Below are 22692 nucleotides of genomic sequence, written 5' to 3'. Positions count from 1 at the left end.
GACATTGCACAAGAGCGAGCCGCTCATTCGGCCGTTCAAAACCCGTAAAACTCGAAAAGTTTGATTCATTTTGAGGCACTGGCTCGAGATGAACAATTCCCAATGAAATGTCCAACACTGCTGGTTTATAGGCAGCAGCACACAGCACTCTTGTTGGTAAATGAGGGTGTATCTCTTCATGAACTGGCCTTATGGGAAGTGTACTGTTTTCCTAATTAGGAAAAACTGCTGATGAAAAACAGAAAATGTAATTTGAGACTTTATTACTAATCGGTAGGATGTTCTGGTAAATCCAGCATGTATATAATCTTTAAACTAATATATAATAGAGCCTCAAATGTCTCTACTTCCATTTATATACAAGAATCATGAGATCTTTACCATAATGAAATCACAGCAAAAATCACATTTTTTGACCTGGCTCTCAAGCTTGAGATACAAAGAACTGAGGGAGAGCGGATGGTTCATTTTCTGAAGTATCCTCCACCAATCTAATTTTCATCATTACAACACTTTTTTTTAAGAGTCCTACTTTTTTGGATACTTTCTCAGAGTCTGCATTGCTAATCAAAGCTTCTCGCCGTCAAAAAGTTGAAAGGCGGACGGGGGAGAGAAGAGGGTTGAAGAGGAGAGGCAGGAGGCAGGAGAATGTTTTATTGTCCCACACTCTAGGCTGTTAAAGGAATAGTCCGCCCCAAAATGATGAAGTGTTGTGATGCTCAATGTCAGTGTCTCTCGCTCTGTCTTTCTCTCCCTCCCTCTCTCTTTCTGTCTCTCCTGTCTCTTTTCTTTCTTTCTTTGTCTGTCTCTCCTTTCTCTTTTCGTTCTTTCTTTCTCTCTGCCTCGCCTGTGTCTTTTCTTTCTTTCTTTCTGTCTCTTTTCTTTCTTTCTTCCTCCGTCTTGCTGTACACCTTTATGTCTCTCACCCTCTCCCTGACTCTCTCTCTCTTTAAGAGCTCCAACAGGTAGAATTCAATTCAACATTGTTTCTATTGTGGCTACACCAATATATTGGTTTGCTAATATATCTGGCCAATATTGACCATGTATTAATAATACAATAATAATAATAATAATAATACATATGTCTAAGTCAGTACAGTGATTTAAACTGCACATCTGAAGCTGTCATATTCAAATGCTGAGACCAATCTCATCCTGTCACTTTTCTTTTCTTTCTTTCTTTCTTTGTGACTCCTTTCTTTCTTTCTTTCTTTCTTCCTTTCTGTCTCTTTTATTTTCTTTCTTTCTTTCTCATCCACACACAAAAATGAAAATGGTGCTCAACGAGTCTCAAGTTTTCAATGCTGCCGGCTTGCAATGATGCTGGCTTGCTGCATCTCGTTGCTCCGCCATTTTTGAGCCCCTACTCTTTCCACACTACCTTTGGGTTATTTACGATGCTGCAATAAAGGCTCGGGCACACAGCGTGAGGTTTTGTACAGCGATTATTACTAACATAAAAAGGTTAAAAATTAAGGGTAAAACAACACAAAGAACTATGACTACTTGTAAAATAGATGAAAGCTTGATCTGCAAATCAGTAATGAAGAAGCATTCAGATCAAAAGTTCAGTTGATTATAGAGCCACTTTTCACACACGTCCCATTGGCATGCTGGGTAATACCAACAGAATCTCTATTTGTCTAGAAGCTGAGAACTAAAACTACACTTGTGATATTATCAAAACGATATAAAACTGGATGTATTCTTAGTCAGCTTGCCTGGGACAAGGACATGTTACTCTTTCAATCAGCTGCTCTGGTCTTTCTTGCGGCCAAATTTAGATTGCAGAGCATTGCACAAGGTTTCCTCTTTCTCTTTCTTTCTCTTTCTGCAGTGGATTATGCATATGCAGTAAGGCCACGGCCCTGCCTGATATTAACTCCCATACACAGGCACTCATTTGCATATTTTACTTTTTAAAGTAATGTGGCCCCACACAATATGCAGATGTTTCATATTAAATAAAAGCAGTCGCGTGCTTCGGTGTGTCTGGTGTTCTTTATTACACTGTGACCCCTCCACAAACTTGCATGAGCAGAGATTACACTAGTAAAACACTGGAGGCTTTCCAAAACTTGCTATTTTGTGTATACCTGATACATTACTGAAGAGACTTCAACCAGAGAGCTGGAACTAATCAGTGAGATCAGCTGCTGTAATGTGCGGTCTGAATGTAAACCTGCAGACTCTCAGGCCTTGATGGTACATAATTGAAAACCACTGATCTAGGACAAGACTTTATGTTGCTGGCAATCACTTCCTAATCCCCAGCTCATATTATGTTCCGCTTCCGCCAGTGTTTTGAGAATCAGTACGCATTTGCCAATAACATACTGTAACCTGTTGTCCTAAACCACTGTTGCTGAGTACTGGAACACATTTTTTCACCCTCATCCACTCTGAGTTTGTGAATTGAGAATGTAAACTTATAATGACACACATCTGATGGAGCAGCCGCCCCAGGACAAACCGGCTCGTGAGATAATGCTGGAGATCAGACAGCGGACTCCAAAAATGGATCCGTCACGGAGTCGAGTGAAAGGTTTCGAGGCTCGGAATGAATGATTTGAATTTGAATGAAATGGATGATTTCACATGGTGAAACAACACACTTCAAACAGCAGCAGGACAATGAGAACGCCTCACTGATGGCATCGTCCGCTCACACAGGAAGGGGAATAATTGGTAGAGGCAGAGTAGGCACAGTGCTAACCTTTTAACACATATATATATATATATGTGTGTGTGTGTGTATATAAATATATATATATAACATCATAACAGGATAACAAACTTACAACAGTTATTTCAATTTGGTTCATGGACCACGGATGGCTTGAGTTTGGTTTGATGGATGGTGTGTTTTTCTTTTTTCCACTTATCCACATCTCTCACTATGTATATTATTTATGATTTATTTTTATTTCTTGATAAAGAAAATATGCACTTTGTTCCTTGTGTGTTTATAATAATTCACCATGGGAGAAGAATAGAGTTGTGAAGATGCTGCTCTTGTCTTCAGTATATATTTTTTCTGTCTCAGGCTGTGGATTTTTTTTTTTTTTTTTTTTTCTGGTAATGAAAACTTATTCCCAGCCGTTTGGTTATGGCATTGGATGAGTTTCTGTGCAGCTTTGCCATAGACTTTATACTTGCTGAACTGTTGCTCATAAAGCAGTACAAGGCAACATGTCATTCTAAAGGCATTATAAGTACATTTATAATTATACATATATATATTTATTCAAACATGATAAACTGAACAACAAAATGCAAAGAAATGCAGTATAAATGCATATCATTTTAAGATATGGCCATAATGTAGGAATAGTGCATATAGTCTTATAAGGCAGTTACACAAAAAAGTTACAAAAAATGTCCATCTTAACAAGTCATTTAGTCTCAGCCTTCAAATCTTATTTTTCTTAAACCAAGAGAAAAATCCTGTCAGTGGGCTGAGATAACTGCATTGGAAACACTTGTTTCCAATGCAGCTTCACTTGTTTCAGGACTAGAAATGAGTGTCAGTATGTTGAAACCAGTCAGAATAAGGCAGATCACTACACTACTATCAAGAAAATGACACTTGATTCCACAAAATTCTTGAAACAAGTTGATTTGCACTGGAAACAAGTGAAAAAATTATATTATATTTTATTATATATTGTCATATTAACGCCACTGACCGAGTTTTTCACTTATTTTGAGAAAATTATGATTTTAGGACTCAATAATGTACCAAATGACTTGTTAAGATGGAGATTTTTTGCAGTGTATAATGTGCTTACAATAGCTCGCAATGCAATTCCCAAAAGAAGCAACTCACTTTACATAGAAAACATGTTTCTGTGAACGGAGTTGCCCCCATTCTAAATTCAAAAGACCTTATAATCTCCCACTGTCTATTTATAAATCAGTGTCCTCTTTATTAGAGTGGCATTTTGAAACGCTGTACTCCTCAGATACAAACAGAGCTCCACTCATCTCTTGGGAGGGACAGTTTTGAAACAGACACATATTGATTATTTTTGGAAAAGTCTCAAAACGCTTTCATCAGAAGTCATTTTATGGAGTTCAGGACTGTCAGTAATGGGGCCTGAATGATGATGTAGACTAAATCATCTTTAATTAACGTTCTTTTGTCCACATGTTTATTAGCTAAAAAAAAGGGTGAAACTGAAAAACAAAGCAGAAAATGTACATCTCAATGAATTAGCTGTAACCTGACAATAGACTTGTAAATGCCCAAAATGTAACGTTTAAGTATGAGTTTTTAATTTACAGTGTGTTATGAAATAAATTGGCAATGGAGTACTCTAATTTCCAGATCTTTAATCATTAATTTTCTCAATTAGATTAGCATAAGATGGTAGCTGGTATTACAGGTAAAATAGCATTAAACAACACTGATATTTGTTAAACTCAATCCAGCCAAACACTACAGCAGCTGATTAGCAAACCTTCAACCAGAGAGAACTAATCAGTGAAATCAGCTGCTGGACTGTTTGGCTGGATGGAAAACCTGCAGACTCTTGGCTCATGATGGACCGTGGTTGAGAACCACTGATGTAGGGTGTAATAACATCAAGTTGGCTGGCTCAGAGAAGCTGAAAGACGATTTCAGAATGCATATGAGCACTTTTAGAGAGTTTGGCAGGCGGTCTGTTATTTCAGGCCCTCTGCCTTCCCGCCGCCACGGTTCCCCCAGCTTAAGCCGCCGTCGCCAGCGACACATTTGGCTGAAATGCTGCTGTAACTCCGCTGATATCCCTTTTGTAGACAATTTTACTCTCTTCTGGAACAGACCGTCTCTATTTAAAACAGATGGAATCCACCCCATTGCGCTGCGTTCAAAACGTCTGGCGGCAAATATGGAGCGGATCCTTAAATCATGCAGTGTTTTCTGAAGACAAGCCAGTCCCAGCTGACTCAGGTTACTTCCAGTGTAGCAGTTTGTAATACAGCAAGGGGTGATTCAACAAGCTCTTGTTTTTATCCAAGTCTGTGCAGAGAAAAATTCAAACCCTTCCTGTACAGCATGGATCGTCAACTGGCGGCCCGCGGGCCACATCCGGCCCGCCAAAGCTTCCCATCCGGCCCGCAGAATATTAATGAATTCAGAAAATGTGAGGAGGAAAAAAAATGCGTTCCGGTATTTAGAATATCTAGCATTTTTTTTCTTCCAATATTGAAGCAACCCCAAAAACAATTTAGATGGAAATAATTTTATTAGGAATGATTTACCCAAATATGTGCGTTCGACCCGCGGGTTCTAAAGACGTTATAAATCCATCTGTCAGCTTATTATGAGCGAGTAGCCGACACAACCAGATGCAGGAGTCAGGCCAGCCTCACTCACAAACCTGTGCTTGCTTTGCTAGTTGTGCACTGAATAGCAGCAGCCTAGGATAGGTAAAGCTGAAACGAATTCATGTCTTTTATGAATGGAATGCGGTTGGATATAATGGATAAATAAATAAAACGGACAGGCCTTAGTTGCCAGAAATGTTGCTTTCAAGAGTCAGTCGAATGGAACGGTTCGAACGGTTCCTGCAAGGCATCTGTACATCAAATAAAACGTTAAGTAGACCATGTCATTTAACAGTGACATTTCTGCTTGCCATTGATGGACAACATGACAGCTCCCCTAAAGTGAAGCTAAAATATCTCGATCTCCCCCTGGTGGCTGGCTGCAGTATAGGTGTTAGGAGTCTGTTCACACTGATATAGGCTACTAAAAATAACATTAATTTTGTAAGAAAGTGAAAATATTAAACAATAATATGCTAATTAGGCCTAAATAAATGTATTTGTTTTTTATTTGAAAGTTCGGTCCCCACAGTGTCTGCTTAGAAAAATTCTGGCCCTTGGACAAATGTAGTTGATGACCCTTCCTCTATAGAGTCACAAGTCCTAGTCCTCCGTCAGGATATACATCAAAAGCTGGGCTTGATTTTTGTGAGGAAGAGGAATAAACATTGTTATCTTTCTTTGGTCTCAAAATCCATCAATGGGCATCAAATCATAATAAAAACTTCTATATCGGCCCTTTAACTATCATGCTTGGACATGCTGGGAGACAAAAAAGGCCAAAGTGAGATAAATAATGTGTCTAATTATAATGGGAAAAGCCTTTATTTAAAATCTGAAACAAATCGGCATTTAAACCTAGAACGTTTTGAAAGCTTTTTAAAGTATCAGTGGAAGTGAGAGAGCAATGTTACCAAAACAAAAGAATAAAACTTGAGATTTCAACATGGGTGAGATGCCATAGGCCAGAAGTTAGAAACATGAGCTTCTGACAGTCTTGGAAAGCTCCTTATCTTTTATTTATCAAGTGTCCAAGCACATAGTGCTGGAACCCTATTGTTCTTTCTCCTTTCTTTTTCTTTTTCTCCGCTAAAAGTGTCTGCAGATCAGAAACAGTCCTACAGCAGCCATATTTGGCAGGTGGGCTCCTACGGCCCCCCACTACTCAGTCAAGGCAGCGTACGCACATTGACCAGATGGTGGCGCTATAACAAGCAACTTTACATTTTGGCCAATTACTTCTGAACTGCGTGTCGTAGAGAGAAAATTCTTGTACCCATAGATTCTTTGGAAGGTGCTGAGTCCAATCCATGTATCACATGTTCTAGGGTCATGTCCAAGTCGATGTATGAAATTTGGTCATGATTGATGTAAGTGGGCGTGGCTGAACACCAAAGTGGTTAAGCTCATGTCTTTGGAGCATGAGATTGTGAGTTCAGGTCCCTGACAGGTTGTGATCCTTTTGAAGTTTCATGAAAAGTAAATCAACACTAAATCACATAAAACTCAAAGCAGGTGTTTGAAATCATCTGTCAATGGATCAGTTATTTTGCCAATAGAGAGCAGTGCAGCAGCAGTTTTCTGGCCCATGTGATTTAGTATTGATTTATTTGTTAATGGAGAGCACTACAAAGTTCTATAAAGTGGTTAAAGCTGTCTATCAGTGTCACAATACTTCTCCCTTTAGTTAGTTTCTCCTCAATAAAACCGTAACAGGAGTTTGGCTCAGTAGGTAAAATGTCAGCCTCTCTAGTCTAGTCTAGTCTAGTCTAGCACAATTTGTGTCTCAGTTGTCTGACAGTTTGAAATCCTTCTTTTACCCGTCTCCTGTCCGCCTTCATCTGCATCTCCCCTTGGGACTAACATGGATTTAATGGATGAAATCAATAAGAGATTAAAGCTTTCACCTGAATTCACCTAATTTCTACAGAGGCTATAGAGAAATAAATCCCTGCTAAAAGAGAAAACCAGTGTCCAGTGTAGTTTTTCTTGCAGTGATATTCCTGTATATCAACTTACAGTTTACCATGTGTTTGATATGGCCTGAATCCACAACAGGTACAGATATGAGAAAGGCTTTCCTGCAGAGATTGCATCTGTTGTTAAATGTCAAAGAAAGGTCTCGGTGCATTTTATTTCTGTTTGTTTCATAGTGGCAACGGCTGCTTTTGTGAATGCATTTTTGGAAACTTCTGAAATGCTTGGAGTGGGATAGAGAGAGACAGATGAAGACAGGGAGAGAAAGAGTGAGACAGAGAGAGAACAAAAAACAGTCTTCACAAACTACATGAGAATTGCAATCATGAAGCGCATCAAAGCACTGGAATAAACATTGTTAGTCTGGAGGGTGAGAAACTGTTCTAACAGCCTAAATCCAACAAATATGCCTGAACACATTATTGTACAAGGATCTGAACCTTCCACCCAACACTCTTACAGTAACTTAATAGCTCTCCCTAGTGGCTGTTTGGGCGCACTGCAGGTCATTTGTCAAAGGTGAATAATCTCCTCTATGCTGATGAATATATGGATGAGAACAAGCTCTGCCAGGGCTGAGAATGACTTTCCATACACAGAGACTTGTAGTGAGCACTGGACTTCTCACCTCTGTTGAACTCCAGTAACATGACCTTGATAGAGATTAAGGTTTGTTCTCTAAAGTGAAAAACAGAGCCTGTCATCCTCTCCGCTTGGTTACGAATGACATATTTAGTTGTTGTTGTTGTTGTTGTTTTTTTAACATTTATTAACCTGGCGAAGGTCGACTGCAACCTTCACACTGCTTCACACTCACACATGCATTCACGCTGGGAGCTGCCCAGCACTATCAGTTTGCTGCTGGCGGCCGCTGTGCAGCTCCACTGGAGCAGTCGGGGGCTAAAGTGCCTTTCACACGGGCATCACAGCGGTGGTTGTTGACGGAGGAGACTGGAACTCATTCGCTCCAACCCCCCAATCCAGATTTGTCCAAACACACCAGGGATTTTACCCTTATTGTTTTCCAGGTATAAACCCTAGCTAAAATGTAGCATTATAATGCTTTGGACAATAAATCTGTAATATAATCTGGTTACTTTTCCTCCTGAGCCTATAGAATATAAATTAAATTGAACATTCATCACAAGATCACAGTTAACCTCTATCTAATCCACTTTTTTCCATAGTAGTGTTTTATGAAGCAAGGCTCTTCACCAGAATATTTTGAGAAAAAAGAAATGCTATTAATGTATTATGTATGTATTAGTGCAACATTTTTACATTTTGCAAAAAAAGTCTTCTCCCTTAAAATATGGCATTTAAATCAATCTGTTTTGACACCAGAAAGGCCAAGCCACCGGCAATTGACTGCTAGAACTGAAATATCGCATCTTTCAAAATATCCCACCATGACTTTTTCTAGATCCACTTTACGTACAAACCAGTGTTGTTATATTTTCAGTTATGCAAGGAAATAGTGGTTATGAAATATTGCCAGTCTCCTCACTCTTCACTCCCAGGCTGCCGCTGACTCTTGTGTCCATGAAGAGAGAAAAATGGTCAACTGTCAACTTGCCACTGGGTTCGGAGAGACATTTTTAATTGATACTGTCACACAAAGGCAAAAGCCAGCGACAGCTCGGTGTGAGCGACTGAGAATAATTGCCTCAAAGTTTTTTTTGCTGCCCAGCCAAGGGCAACCAATACTAGCCATTAAGGATCGGTTCATCACAAGAGCAGTGACCATAAACCCCCCAATAAAATGTAAGTCAAATGTGACAATATTCTGATTAATTTCAGTGAGTGAGTCTAACATTATGATGATGATTATTATTATTGATGGAGGTTCCTCCCTGGCCACAGCTACAAAAAACAGTCTGTAAAACCTGCAATGACATTTTACTCTCTCAACACATTTTATTCATGTCATTGTTTGATAATGTTTTCTTGTAAATGAATAATTCATCTAAAGGCAGTAATGAATTCCAGAGTTTCACTCTGCCTTAAACGAGTTACTAACCTTAAACACATTGTTATTGTATATATACATTTGTATTGATTTCAATGGAAAGGCTTGCTCACCCTGACAAGAATAAAATTCATGGGGAAAACACTGAATACTTGTCATTTTGGGCCACAAAAGTGGTCAAACTGGTCATGCTGAATATGAACAAAATATTGGCTATTAGTGATTTTCAGTCTAAAAATATTGGTATCCATATCAACCTTCAAAAACCCCTATTGGTTGAACCATACTGACGAGTACAGAGATAAACTAAGGTTTTATGTTGTACTTGCATACATAATGTAATGATCAACTGATTCTTACATAATGTGTTTCTCTCTCTTTCTCCCCCCTCCCCTCCCCATCCATCTAGATTATCAATGAGCGCTACAGGACCTACTCCTGGGTGGCTGAGCTGATCCAAGTGTTTATAGCCATCAGCATCACCGTGTCCTTCCTAGTGATGGGGTCTGCCATGAAACACACCAGTAGGTTTATTCCTGGTTATGTGTCATACAGTGCTGTACTCTATGCTACCAAACACTCTAGGCTTAACCTTGATGCCACAGAAGCAGGGAGGGTAAAGAGGTTATTATTAATGTTATTAGTATTAGCAGCAGGAGAAGGAGAAGTACTACTAGTAGTAGTAGAAATAGTAGTAACAGTAGTGGTTGTAGTAATGGTATTGCAGAGGAATCTGAGTACTCAAGACTGTGACTAAAACTAAAAGGTAAAACTAGTTTTTCTCTTAATCAGATTCATAAATGTTGAAGTAGTCAGGTGTTTTATTGACTGACTGGCTGGCTGACTGTTTCTTCCAGTTGACGGCCTGGTGAGCTCTTTGTGGACCAGCAGACTGGAGTTGCTGTGTAAAGCCTGGGAGAGGCGTCTGCCAAACGCACTACACATCTGCTCAGCTAGAAGGTAAATCAGTCAGAACCAATGTAGGCCATGGGCCAAAGCCCAAAATTTCACTTTTCAGTACTAATCAAAGTGGCAAATTCTAATCAAAAATGTTGAAATGGTATATGTCTGTAGATTATATTTTGGTATGATAACCATTGCCACAGCTTTGTCACAGTAATCAGCACATAAAGTTAACCACCCTCTAAGCTAACTACCCTCTTTTCTGTTGGAGAGATATTTCTCCAGCTTAGTAGCAATTTCAGCCTTGTTGGTCATCCGTAGAGAACCATCATTGTTTGCCAATGCCCATGGTAGAGGCTCCAGTGGGTGGGCCAAGACATTCTTAATGTGCAGCTTTCTACTCTACGCATCACGGATGGGATGAGCCTGGTGCAGAAGACGAATGGCAACAACAAAACTTTCTCACAGTTGGCAGAATCTGCCGTGCACCTGGTCTTGAATGAGGGCAACAGTCAAAGAATTTATGTGGTTTTCGGTGTTTGTGAGATATCAATCAAAGATGCAGAGAGATGTAACCAGGGAGCTGCAAGCGAAACCCTTCAGTCTAAGAACCTTGCAGGAGGACACCACATCCAACAGTGGAGAAAGTTCTTGTGCAAGACCAGCCTCATCAAATTCTTGGTACAACAGCGGAAACTGCCAAGAGAAAGAGAGAAGCCAGGTGAAAATGCACTGTATGTCACCTGGTGAGGAAACCTGCTACAAGATAACAGAGGATGACTGTGTGGAAGTCTACCAGAGTACCAGGTCTACCAGAAGCGTGGCACACAGAACCGCTAACGGTTTGTCGACATCACCAATCTAGGAAGCACAATAGGAGAAAGCACCTGTCACAGCCTGATAGGATTACATGCCTTTACCCGCTGTGACATCATGAGCGCCTTTGCTGGTCGCAGGAAGCTAGGTGCCCTGAAGCTGCTGCTGAAGTCCATCAGCAGCAACAGGAGACCTTCAACCAACTTGGCTAGTCATGGGACATCTTAACAGAAATGTCTGAGAAGGTGCAGCAGCTCACTTGCCATATGTATGCTTCTTTAGAGTGTACATTCTAAAAGGGTTTGTCATTGTGCCAGAAAGGGTTCTGCAAGCCTAAAGAATCATTTTCTGATACCATGTCCTGAAAAGGTCTTGAAGACGTCTAACATCTAAACTCCAGGACTTAAAAACTCTTGAATACATTTAAATAAAGCATTTTTAAGTCTTAAATTCAGTTTTAGATGTCACCATGCCAGGCCTACATCATTATTTATTCAATGTCCATTGTGATCTATCACATAATTCTTTATCAGCAAAAAGTTTTTTCCGCTTCAAGCAAGTGTAAACTTTTTTTGCAATTGTGACAAAATTTAGTCAAGGCAGCATGTAAGACTAGACTTTCAAAGTAGCTTCCCCAACACTGTCTGGCTCTCTTTCCACTGTTCTTATGCTGTTTCTCTAGCCGTCAGCCAAAGCTATGGTCATTTCACAGGCTATTTACTGTTGGTTTCTCCCTCTCTCTCTTTCTCTCCCATTCTCTCTCTTTGCTTTTGTTTTCTTGCTGGTTTATTATTTTATCTATATTTTCTGTCTCCCTGTCTCTGGCTATTTGCTCAGCCACATAAACGAGAAGGAGGAGGACTATTTCTCCCCCGTGGCAGTGTAATAGGAAAGTTCTTGGAGCATTCAGGATGCTTACTTTGACTAATTAAGTTGATTTCATGGTACTGAACCAAAGTCTCTCTCTCTCTCTGTCTGTCTCTCTCTCTGTCTCTCACTCTGTCTGTCTCTCTGTCTCTCTGTCCCTCTCTCAGCATGGCCAATGGATTGATGTCATTGCTTGCATTCGGTGTCATCTTTATCGTGTCGGTTTGTGATCCCAGGGTAAATGGCTCATTCTTCAATTGCACACACACACACACACATAAACACATCACTGCTACTACTACTGCTACCGCAACTAGTACTATTACTACTACTACTACTGCTACTACTACTACTACTACTATTACTATTACCATGACTGCTACTCCTACTCTTGGCAGATCTTCCTAGTCTGCTACTCAGTCACTAAAGGTGTTTCTTTGTTTCCTCAGGGTTTTGTTGTGATGTTGGATAAAGTTGTGTCTTTCTCTCTCAACACTGAAGTGGGACTGTTTGTCTTCATTATGCTGAGAGCTTCCAGAGCGAACAGATTCCAGTGAGTACCCTGTGTTTTTCCAGATATATCTGGGATGTCTAGGGTTTGACCGATATATGGGTTGTTGATGTCTGATACTCAGTTTTTGGATTTTTGGCATTTTAAGCTGATATGCATTATCTGTCATTCGATTTTGTTATTTTCAGTTTTAATTTTTAAAGTATACTATTACTCCTACTACTACTACTATCGCAACTGCTATTACTTCTGCTACTACTACTCTTCCCTCAACAACAACTGTCAAGATGCCCTAAAGCAAGGCAGTGAAACCCCAGAAAAGGATAATGTACAGGGTCTGTCATTATTAGGTGCTTAGGGGGAGCATCTCTTTTAGAGCCAAGCTCTGTGTGTTTGTCATTGTGCCAAAAAGGGTTTTGTTTGTTCATGTGTAATGGTTTTTTGCAATGCACACTGCTTAGGGGAATTACAGTATACACTGTTTAGGATGCCCAGAGCCCCAGGAGCCCTGCAAAAGGAGAATAAAGTCTGCCTTCATATACCTGGCAGTCAACGCATTCATTAAATATCTTGCTACACTGTAGCAGAACAGTAACCATGGAAATGTATGTTGCTAGCATCCATGGGATACACTGTAGGAGAACTGTAAACTAGAAACTTGTGCTCTGTGAATAAATTAAAAGTAATATTGGAAAAATCTTCAATGTTCCTAACTTAAGTTAGTCGAGTGTTTGTCTGCAGTAACCAAGGAGTAACATCCTTTACCACAAGGTGTCGCTAGTTAATTTGATTAGAAATTAACAAAATAGCCCAGACTTATAGACCTTTTTCACAGCAGCAATTTTGACGTGTCATAGCAGGTAAACACAGGTGTAACTAATGACATTAATGATGGTTCCATACCATTTAGGCCTGGTATTGTGCATGCTGGCTCATTGGAATGGCTGTGGAACACCTAATTGGAATGGAACCATCATTAATGTTATTAGTTACAGCTGTTTACCCTGCCGTGACATGTCAAAATGGCTGCTGTGAAAAAGGTCTATTGACTGACATGAGATGTGAAACAACGGCCTCTTATTCAGAAAGACCTCAGAATGCCCTCATTGGCCAGTCATCACTGAGTATTCAACAAAGCTGTGTAATGAAACATGTTCATGCATACATGAGTGGAATATGATCAAAATGTCACTTTAGAATCAATTCAGGTTAAGGGTTTCCTGTAGTCAACAGTGTAGTATTGATCAATTCTACAATAAATATGTAATCGATCAAACTGCATCATACCCATCATATCAGAGGTGAACCACACTGATACTGGACCCATATAATGATATACAAGTCTAAACCTAGTGATGTCCCAAGGTGGTGCTTGGTCACTGTTGATGTTTGATGATACCTCTCTGATCCTCTCTCTCTCTCTCTCTCTCTCTGTCCATCCAGACACCTCTCCATCCCTCTGCCAGTCTGTGGGCGTGTCTTCAGCCTCAGTTGGCTTCTCCCTATCTACTTCCTGTTTGCAGTAGCCTATGATGTGCTGCAGACCCTGGTGGAGGCAGCTCATAACCTGCCCATCTACCACCACAGCAGTGGGCCAACCAATCACAGCCTACCTGAGAGCCTACCAGCAACCAATCCCTCCTCTCTGCTATGATCTGCAGGCTGCCAGATAGAGATGGACCACTAGGAGTCTACAATGCCAAGACTGAGAAGCTTGGCAAGTGCTTTTCTCTTGTATTCAGACTTATCGGGTTTATTTTAGGATATTTAAAGGTGTAATCTACAATATCCGTGTATTTTATTTTATTTTTTTAATCTTTGGCTCTAAGCGCTCATTGCTGTGGTGTTTCTTCACTGCACTTCCCAGAATTCACCTGTCAATCAAACAGTGTGTCCAGTACTGTGACAATTTACTTTTGATGAAGTGTGAGTTTCTGTAGGTGGCGCTCTTTTCTTTGTCTGTTCGGCCATGGTGGCTATCACTGCTCATGCTAACTACCCAGTTCTTCTTCTGTTTATTCCAAACAAACTGGAAACATAAAACGCATCACATGTGCACAAAGACTGGCAAAGACCTACCAGACACCGGGTGTTTAGAATAGCAAATGTAAAAGCCAAGTGTGTGAGTGCTGGTCTGCCACTGTCTGTTACGAAGTGGCACCTCCACATCACAGATGTTTCTTTGAATTAGGCCCATGACACCTGCAGAAGGCTCAACAGTGATTTCTGGCATCCTTGGTCCCACCTTTACCTCTAAGCTAACAAAAATCAGATCTGACTGTCCAGACAAATTGCATGACCCAAGTCCAGTCTCTACTGTTGTGTCTTCCTCTTGCATGACACCCTGAAGAACACTGCAGCACAACACATAGCAAAGGCAAACGGTGAGACAGTTGAGTCATCACTGGAGTTGAGAGTTGACCTGAAGATTAGGCTCAAACATACGCAGAAAACATTATTTCTACACAACATAAATGCAATTGGACACATCATGTTAGCTGGGGTCACTGGTGGTTTCACGTCTTCGGATCCCCATGGCCAGGCCCAGCCCATTGCTGTAATGTAATTGGGCCACAATGGTTTCTGGACTCAATAAAGACAGAACTCTCACTATCTGTACTGAACTTGAGCAAAGCACATGATGCTTTTACAACAGCTCAGGAACTTGGCTGGAAAGTGCACTTGGTTTAAAGGGACACCTTGACAGTTGAATTTTTAGTCATAGTGGCCCTCATTTACGAAACAAACGTACGACAGAAAACTGGGCGTACGGTCATTTCCACGCAAAGCTCGGCATTTATCAATTTGGACGTGAGTGGAGGCTACGATCAAATCTCACGTCAAGTCTCAACTCGTGTAGCAAGTTTTCCAGTCAGCGTGGACTTGCGGTGCAGCAGAGTAAATCTGGCTGAGTCGGAGAATTGTTATTAGACCATATATTCTGACTGGCATCTAAGCATATGCAGCCACATATGCATCACTTAAAAATATGTAGCCTATGGCAAAATATTCTATTTTATAAAGGCCTACATCGACTATGTGTCATATAGCCTATCCCTAACATAAATAGGTATTTTCAAATTGTTTGCAATTAACAGGGTTAACAGTTTTCTGGTGTAAGATTAATTTCTCTTTCATTTTGAGATAGCCTACTTGTTTGAGGTCTGGCCATTTTTTCTTCACCTAAATGTAAAGAATTGCGATACAAGCTTTATATTAGGCTACTATTATATATATAGGCTATATCACGGATGTATAAATTAAATATTCAAACCTCAGCTGGAGTTCGATTGTCAACGGCAACGCTGTTGACCGCGGCAGTGATTTCTTTCCATGCTGCATTTTTCCAACTTCCTTTGATGCCAATTTTCAGGCTGCCAAATAGAACTAATTGGTTCAATTGGACTTGGGACGTTAGAGTTTCTATTTCGAGGTCGGAGAAGTTTCTCTTCTTGGGCGTCTCCATGTCGTAAACTCTGGGGGCGAGGCCTCTAAACCGAGAATATTTAGAGGCGTGATATTTAAATGACGATTGTTTTCAGTCGCCACATTTATCAACGCCCGATCATTCTTACGCTGTGATTGGCGAGATACGAACGTTTCATGAATCACACGTGAACCCTGTCGTAAGATGATTTCTGCGCTCGGATCTGCGCTGGTTTCTACGTTAGATTGATAAATGAGGGCCATTGTGAGGAAAATGCTGTCCTGATATTCAGACTGAATAGCTATTTCGTTACCACTCCACCATTCAGCCTGAGATTGCCTCCTAGTTTTTCTGTGTGGGGACTGATTTTCCCCTTTGACTTTACTTCAGTCACACTGCTGAAATGCCAGTGAAAAAACGTTGCACAAACGGTTCAAACTTTAGTCCCGGACACAAAGGTGCTGATTTGCTTGATTGTTTCCCCGAGCGAGAACAAGCCGTTGACTACAGCAACACCAGACTCTCTGAATCACTTGACAAAATCTGAACAGTGGGTGGGACAACGATTCATGAGTCTGGAACCAGACTATAGGCAATAGGTGCTCTAACCATAAGATAGCTCACCTGCTACCTATTGGTTTCAATTAAGAAAGCCCAAAATCCTAACACAGTTTGTCGGAAAGCTGACGGACAAACTTCCTATCATCATGCAAGTAAACGTACAAATCCATGTCAAGGCATCCCTTTTTCCACGTTGAATAACTTCAGCCATGAAAACATCCAATGCAAATGAAGCATACCTCCTTACGTCCACAATGTATTCTGCTCGCTGCTGTGCACCATAGAAAGCACCAGCATGAGGACCTCAGCATGAGAGGTTCAAGGTCTTTTGAGTCAAACAATATTTTATTGGTTTATTAAAGCCATTAAAGCTTGTCATTTTGATTCACTGACATTAATAAAGATGTTAACATGGATTTGTCATTGACCGTGTTATGAGTACTCCTACTCCATGGTGTCCTGGTGATTTCAGCACTGACACAGCATTTCTTTCGCATGGAGCAAATGCATTCGCATTATTCAATTAGGGGGAGCAAAGTTATGGTTTTGCTACCCCACTTTTTGTCTTTTTAAAAGTAAACGTATCATCATACAGTCCCCGCAATCAGGTGATTATATCTAAGCAGCCTATATCAGTGATCATTTTACTATTTTCAGCAACTGACAAAAACAAGTAATAAAAAAATCACACATCGAACCCGTCGCTGATCGCCACAGCATGCTTTGGCTGTCAATCACAGTCTGTCAATGAATCCACACAGGAGTCTGTTACAAAGGTAAGAAACATGCCATTTAGCTTAACTGTGATCATTGACTGAAAATAGAACAGAGGAAAAGATAGGCTAGCATATGTTGAATGAACCTGCTTGGCCCACTGACTTTAAACTAGCTAAAAGTAGGATTGTACTGTCGCCAAAATGCCGAACCGATTTGCGAGTCAACATTAGCTAACTTTGCCAGCCAATCAAACATGTTTAATATTATCAGAAGGTAGGTGCGCTCTCTCCAGCACCAAACAGGAAGCAGCAAACCAGGTAGTTACTTTGGTAACGGCCGAAAAAACTCCTCAAATACCGTCTCACACACATGATAGACGGTGAATTAACAGTGTTATGAGTCGGTGTTTAATTCGGCGTGTATCTGATCCCCCAACCAGCACTTATTTCAGTGAGTAATCTAATTTTTGAAACGGTTCGCCTCTCATTCCCACGGTCTTTTCCCACTAAAATAGTGCAGCTAACCAACGAAGGCTGGTAGCGTGTTGAGGCAACAAAATCCAAAATGTAAAGTTTGTATGTAAATACAGTTTATCTTTATGGATTATATTGATGCCGCATTGACAAGAAGACTGTCTACATATGATGCCTTTTATCTTGTGTTTCTAGAGTTATGTGTTTTTACGGACACGTAATGAATTGTTAATATGTCATATTTCTTAAATTAGTTTGGCGTATTATTTTCCCCAGAGAGTGCAGGGAGCTTCAGTTCAATTCAAACTGCTAATATGTATAGTTTTTTAATGTTTTGTCACCACTACTACGGAAGCCGAGAACGGCCGTGCTTGCAATTATTTTTTTTAATGCCGTTATCTCGAGATCACAAGTTAGTTATCTCGAGATAACGAGATAATCAACCCGTTATCACGAGAAAACAAAATGTTGTTTCCTCTTATTACTTATAATTTTTATCAGAGATCAGGGAGTGCCATGCCAGCATGCATAGATGGCGTCTTGACAACTGACAACGTAACTGCAGCAAACAAAACTACACATTTATGCCTTGACTTACTGTTCAGTTATGAATCCTCCCCGACAGTCATGACAGTGATCTTGAAGGCTGAAATCAGGTGTGATCAAATGAACCAGACACTCATTTTCCAGTTCTCCATAATTATCCCGTGATCTCGAGAAAACAAAAGTCGTTTTCTCGTGATAAATTATCTCGTTATCTTGAGAAATCTGCCTTTTGTTTTCTCAGGATAACGAGATAAATTAACCCGTTATCTCGAGAAAACAAGCTTTGTTATCTCAAGATAACGAAACAATTAACTTGTGATCTCGAGATAACGGCATAAAAAAAATAATTGCAAGCACGGCCGTTCTCGGCTTCCGTACCACTACAGAAACACTAGGTAACTGCTAAAGTATGATAAGCAGGGGTGGACAGGCCATCTGCATCTTTGGGCCGCTATTTTTATTTTTTTAAATTTTTTTTTTAGTCCCGCCTTGGCTGACCGGCCAGCCCATACAGTAGGGAGATCAGTCCATCGGCGCATCATCAGCCCATTGGTTTGTTTCACACAACTGTCACTGGGCTGGCCCAATTACATCCTCCTATGGTCCTCCACGCCACGCCCCCAGCTCACGTTGTGAGCCGAAGGCGCCGCGCAAAAGGTCAGAGAGGAGAAGGTGAAAAAGATGGAGAAGCTGAAAAAACACCCAGGTGGCGCAGATAAGTTGCGGGCGAAAAAGTTCAGATCTCTTGAGGCGGAGGTCGCCAAATGTGCCAAACTCACTGATTTATTTGGGGCTGCAGCAGCAGTACCGGTGCAACAACAAAACATGGGCCGTGAGGGCAGCCACGGATTGTCCACCGGGCCGATTGGGCCGGTGCCCGGGGGCCTCCGACCTCTAGGGGCCTCCAAAACCCCACCAACTGTGGCCTCATCCTGTCTTTGCTTTTTTTTTTTTTTTTTTTTTTAAATCAAATCAAATAAATTATTTGAGTGCGTGTGTGTTGAAATACGAACCAATTAATGCAGAGTTACTTTATTTGCTAATAAAAAAAAAATATTATGATTGGTTTGCTGGCTGTGTCTGTATCATGATGATGACGATGACGAGAGCCGGTGACACGTGACCGTGGGAATCTTAGCTAAGACAGAACAGACGACGTTAAAGTTAGCTGCTAAGTAACAAACATGGATAAAAAACGATGGAGCAGTGGAGCAGCAAAGCGAAAGGCTGAAAAACAAAAGGTTAGCAGAGAATTGTACTTCGGAAAAACATACCGACTATCTAAACTCTTTTCAAAAGTCGGCTCGCTAGCAAAGAGCCTGACTAGGACGATGCTAATATTGATGGTGGTGATGGAGGAGGACTGTAACCCAGCAGCCACTACTAGTTCAGCTGTCCCACCTCGACTTGAATCAGACCAGCAACCAAGAGGACCTGACCATCAGCATGACACTGAGGCAGAGAACCAGAGCCCTGCGACAGCCACCTGTTCAACTGCCCCATCCCCATCTCCACTTGAGCCCTTCTACACCGACGCGGAGGCCCAGCCCGACACCGAAGCGGATGGCAGAGACCCGGTGGTGGGTACTAGATTAGCAGCCCCACCTCAACTTGAACCTGACAAACCGCAACCAGGACCTAAGCATGGATCACCAATGCAGGATTGGTTCAACAGTCAAGGAAGTACAGGTAACATATATTATTATTACGCATAGCAGTATGAATCGATCGCAGTGTGTGTGTGTGTGTGTGTGTGTGTATGTGTGTGTGTGATTGATGGAATAATCTGAATCATAGAACTGTATTGGTGGAGGTGGGGCAGTATGTGCTTGCGTATGCCATTGAGCTGCACACTGTAGGGTAATTCGTTAATATTGTTGCCGCTGGCCCAGGAAAGTATTGTTGCAATCATGTGGTGTAAATCCTGTATGATAGAAGATATCTACAGGTGTTGATATTGTCCTTAAGGTTGTGATCAAAGGCAAATCCTGTATAAACTACAGGTATTTCCAACAGATAGTACGCTACTACTGGGGGGGGGGGCCTCCAAGAGTTTGTGCCCAGGGGCCTCTGCATTCTTAATCCGTGCTTGCGTGAGGGAGAGCGAGAGGGACAGCAGGACTGTGTGACAGAGGGTGAGCCAGCTGAGGAGAGTGTAGGAGTTGTTGAAGTGGTAAGCAGTAACATAAGTATATAGGCTATTAAGGCTAACCAGGGAGTGTGATTGTATTGCACTAAGTAGTGGGACTGAACTGCTAGCTTAACAAGTTAGCCTTCTAAATTAAGCACTGCTAGGCGGCTAGCACCACTTATGCAGATAGCCAACTCTCACGCTTTCAGGTTCAATCTCACGCTCCACCTCACGTCAGTTTGAGTTTAACATATTATAGCAAGCATTTAAAATCTTACTTTTAAAATGTAGCAATATTCAGTGTGAGCAAAGTGAGCACACTATTTTAAACACGTCGGCTAGCACACAATATCATTTCCCTACATGATGAGATAATTTTTCTGAGAAGCTAAATAATTTCTAAAATGTAGCCTAATAATTGGCAAATATGTTTACATTCCGGACAAAATAGATAAATTTATATGGGAGAAAATAAATATTTGGCCTATTTTGTGGGCTACTATTTAGGATATTCAAGATGTAATTGTAACAGTAACCGTTTTGTTGTTTTTACCAAGTTCAGCAAATAAATTGAAGATGTTTTATTTTGAACCCGTTGTGTTCTTCTTAATTACAAAAGTAGAATTGAGGTGTACATGACACACACTTAAAACATACCTGAAATGAGTTCAGTATATTGGTGATAGTAAGTGTCTAATGGAATTCTACAAAACACCTAGGATATAAGGCTAAATACATGGCTCTAACTCAATGGGGGGGGACTGTGTTTTTGAACAAAAAATAATTCATTGAGATGTAAAGCAGCAGTATTTCACTTTTTTGTGAAAATTCCTTGCACTATTAATGTAATTGAGCTAAAAAAAAAACAATGTTTCATGTTAATCCCTCACCCAATAGTAATAAACTCTCTCCTCATGTCCGGTCCAGCCAGGTTCAGGTTAAGTCCAGGACAACTCAGGGAGTCAGAGAGAGCAAGAAGAGATTCAGCCCAAATACAGCATCACCAGCAGAGGAGAGAGTCAGGAAGAGCCAGGAGAGTTTCAGCCTAAGCCCAACTATAGATTACTTTGCCCGTCCTGAGCCTGCTAACCTTCAGTCATTTTTTGAATTATCACCCTCAACAGAAAACCCAGTGGTGCAGAAATTGTTTTGTTGTAAAGACGGCACGAGTAGAAAGTGGTTGACATATAGCGAGGAACGTCACACGTTTTGCTTTGTCTGCATGGCGTTCGGGAAGAAAACTGACAGTAGTATATACATAACTGGAATGTCAGATTGCAGGCATGTACACCAGCGCACAGAGGAGCATGAAAAAAGCATTGCACACCGAAACTGTGCCAAAGCTTACTTCTTGAAGTCTTCCAACGCTGATATAAACAGTTTGCTGGGTGGCAGTCAGATGTCGGCTCACAGAGAACAGGTCCGAAAGAGACGTCAGGTTTTGGAGCGTATAGTGGATGTCGTGAAAGTTCTAGGAAGAATGAGGCGGCATATACCCTCGAAGACAACAGCATAGACCATGGCAATTGTTTAGAGCTCATACTTTTACTGGGAAAGTATGATGTCTGCTTGAAAGGGCATCTTAATAGTTGCATTGAGATGAGCAAAAAATTGCATCAGTCTGGTGGGAAAAGAGGCAGAGGTTCCCTCGTCACCCTACTCTCAAAAACTACAGTAAACTCAGTAATAGATACAATTCGGCATGTAATTCAAGAAAGCATTTCCGCTGACATCCAGAAAGCTGGAATGTTCTCGGTTCAGCTGGACACAACGCAGGACATCACCTCTCAGGACCAGTGCTCTGTAATTCTCAGGTATGTCACTGATGTTATTGAGAGGCTTGTCACAGTGGTCAAGTGTAATGCATCCACTGGACAGTCCTTTGTCAATTTGCTGTCAGAAGTCCTGGAAAATCTGAAACTTGACAAGACAATGTGCATTGGAAATGCAACAGATGGGGCGTCTAACATGCAGGGTCAATACAAAGGCTTCTCTGCACTGATGTCTGCGCAGTCCCCCAACCAAGTGCACGTATGGTGCTATGCACACGTACTCAATCTGGTGCTGGCAGACACAACCCAGATCGTCATTGAAAGTGGGTCACTGTTTGCTCTACCAACGAGACACAGACGCCTTGCTCCAATCGGTGAGACACGGTGGTGGGCCAAGCACGAAGCCCTGAAGAAAGTGTTTGGCTCTTTTGGAAAACCTGAAGATGGTCTGTACATTGATGTACTGTTCACTCTGTCAGCCATACAAGAACAGGCAACAGTGAAACCAATTGTGCGTGTCAAAGCCAGGGGATACGCAGAGGCCTTGCTCAGGTACGAGACTATCCTGACAGTTCAAACATTCCCCCGGATATTTGAGCATACTTCTCCATTGTCCAAATACCTGCAGACAGGAGGGATGGAATGGTTGAGACAACACAAAGCAACCTCAAAAGCTTGGGAAGAGAGTTTCCGACAGTCAAGAAAG

The sequence above is a fragment of the Centroberyx affinis genome, unplaced genomic scaffold (genome assembly GCF_046629955.1).
Source record: "Centroberyx affinis isolate AG114_WGS23_722 - 3 ecotype Tasmania unplaced genomic scaffold, CSIRO-AGI_Caff_v1 ptg001456l_1, whole genome shotgun sequence".
In the NCBI taxonomy this organism is placed as follows: Eukaryota; Metazoa; Chordata; class Actinopteri; order Beryciformes; family Berycidae; genus Centroberyx; species Centroberyx affinis.
Note: the sequence above shows the minus strand (reverse complement) of the source record.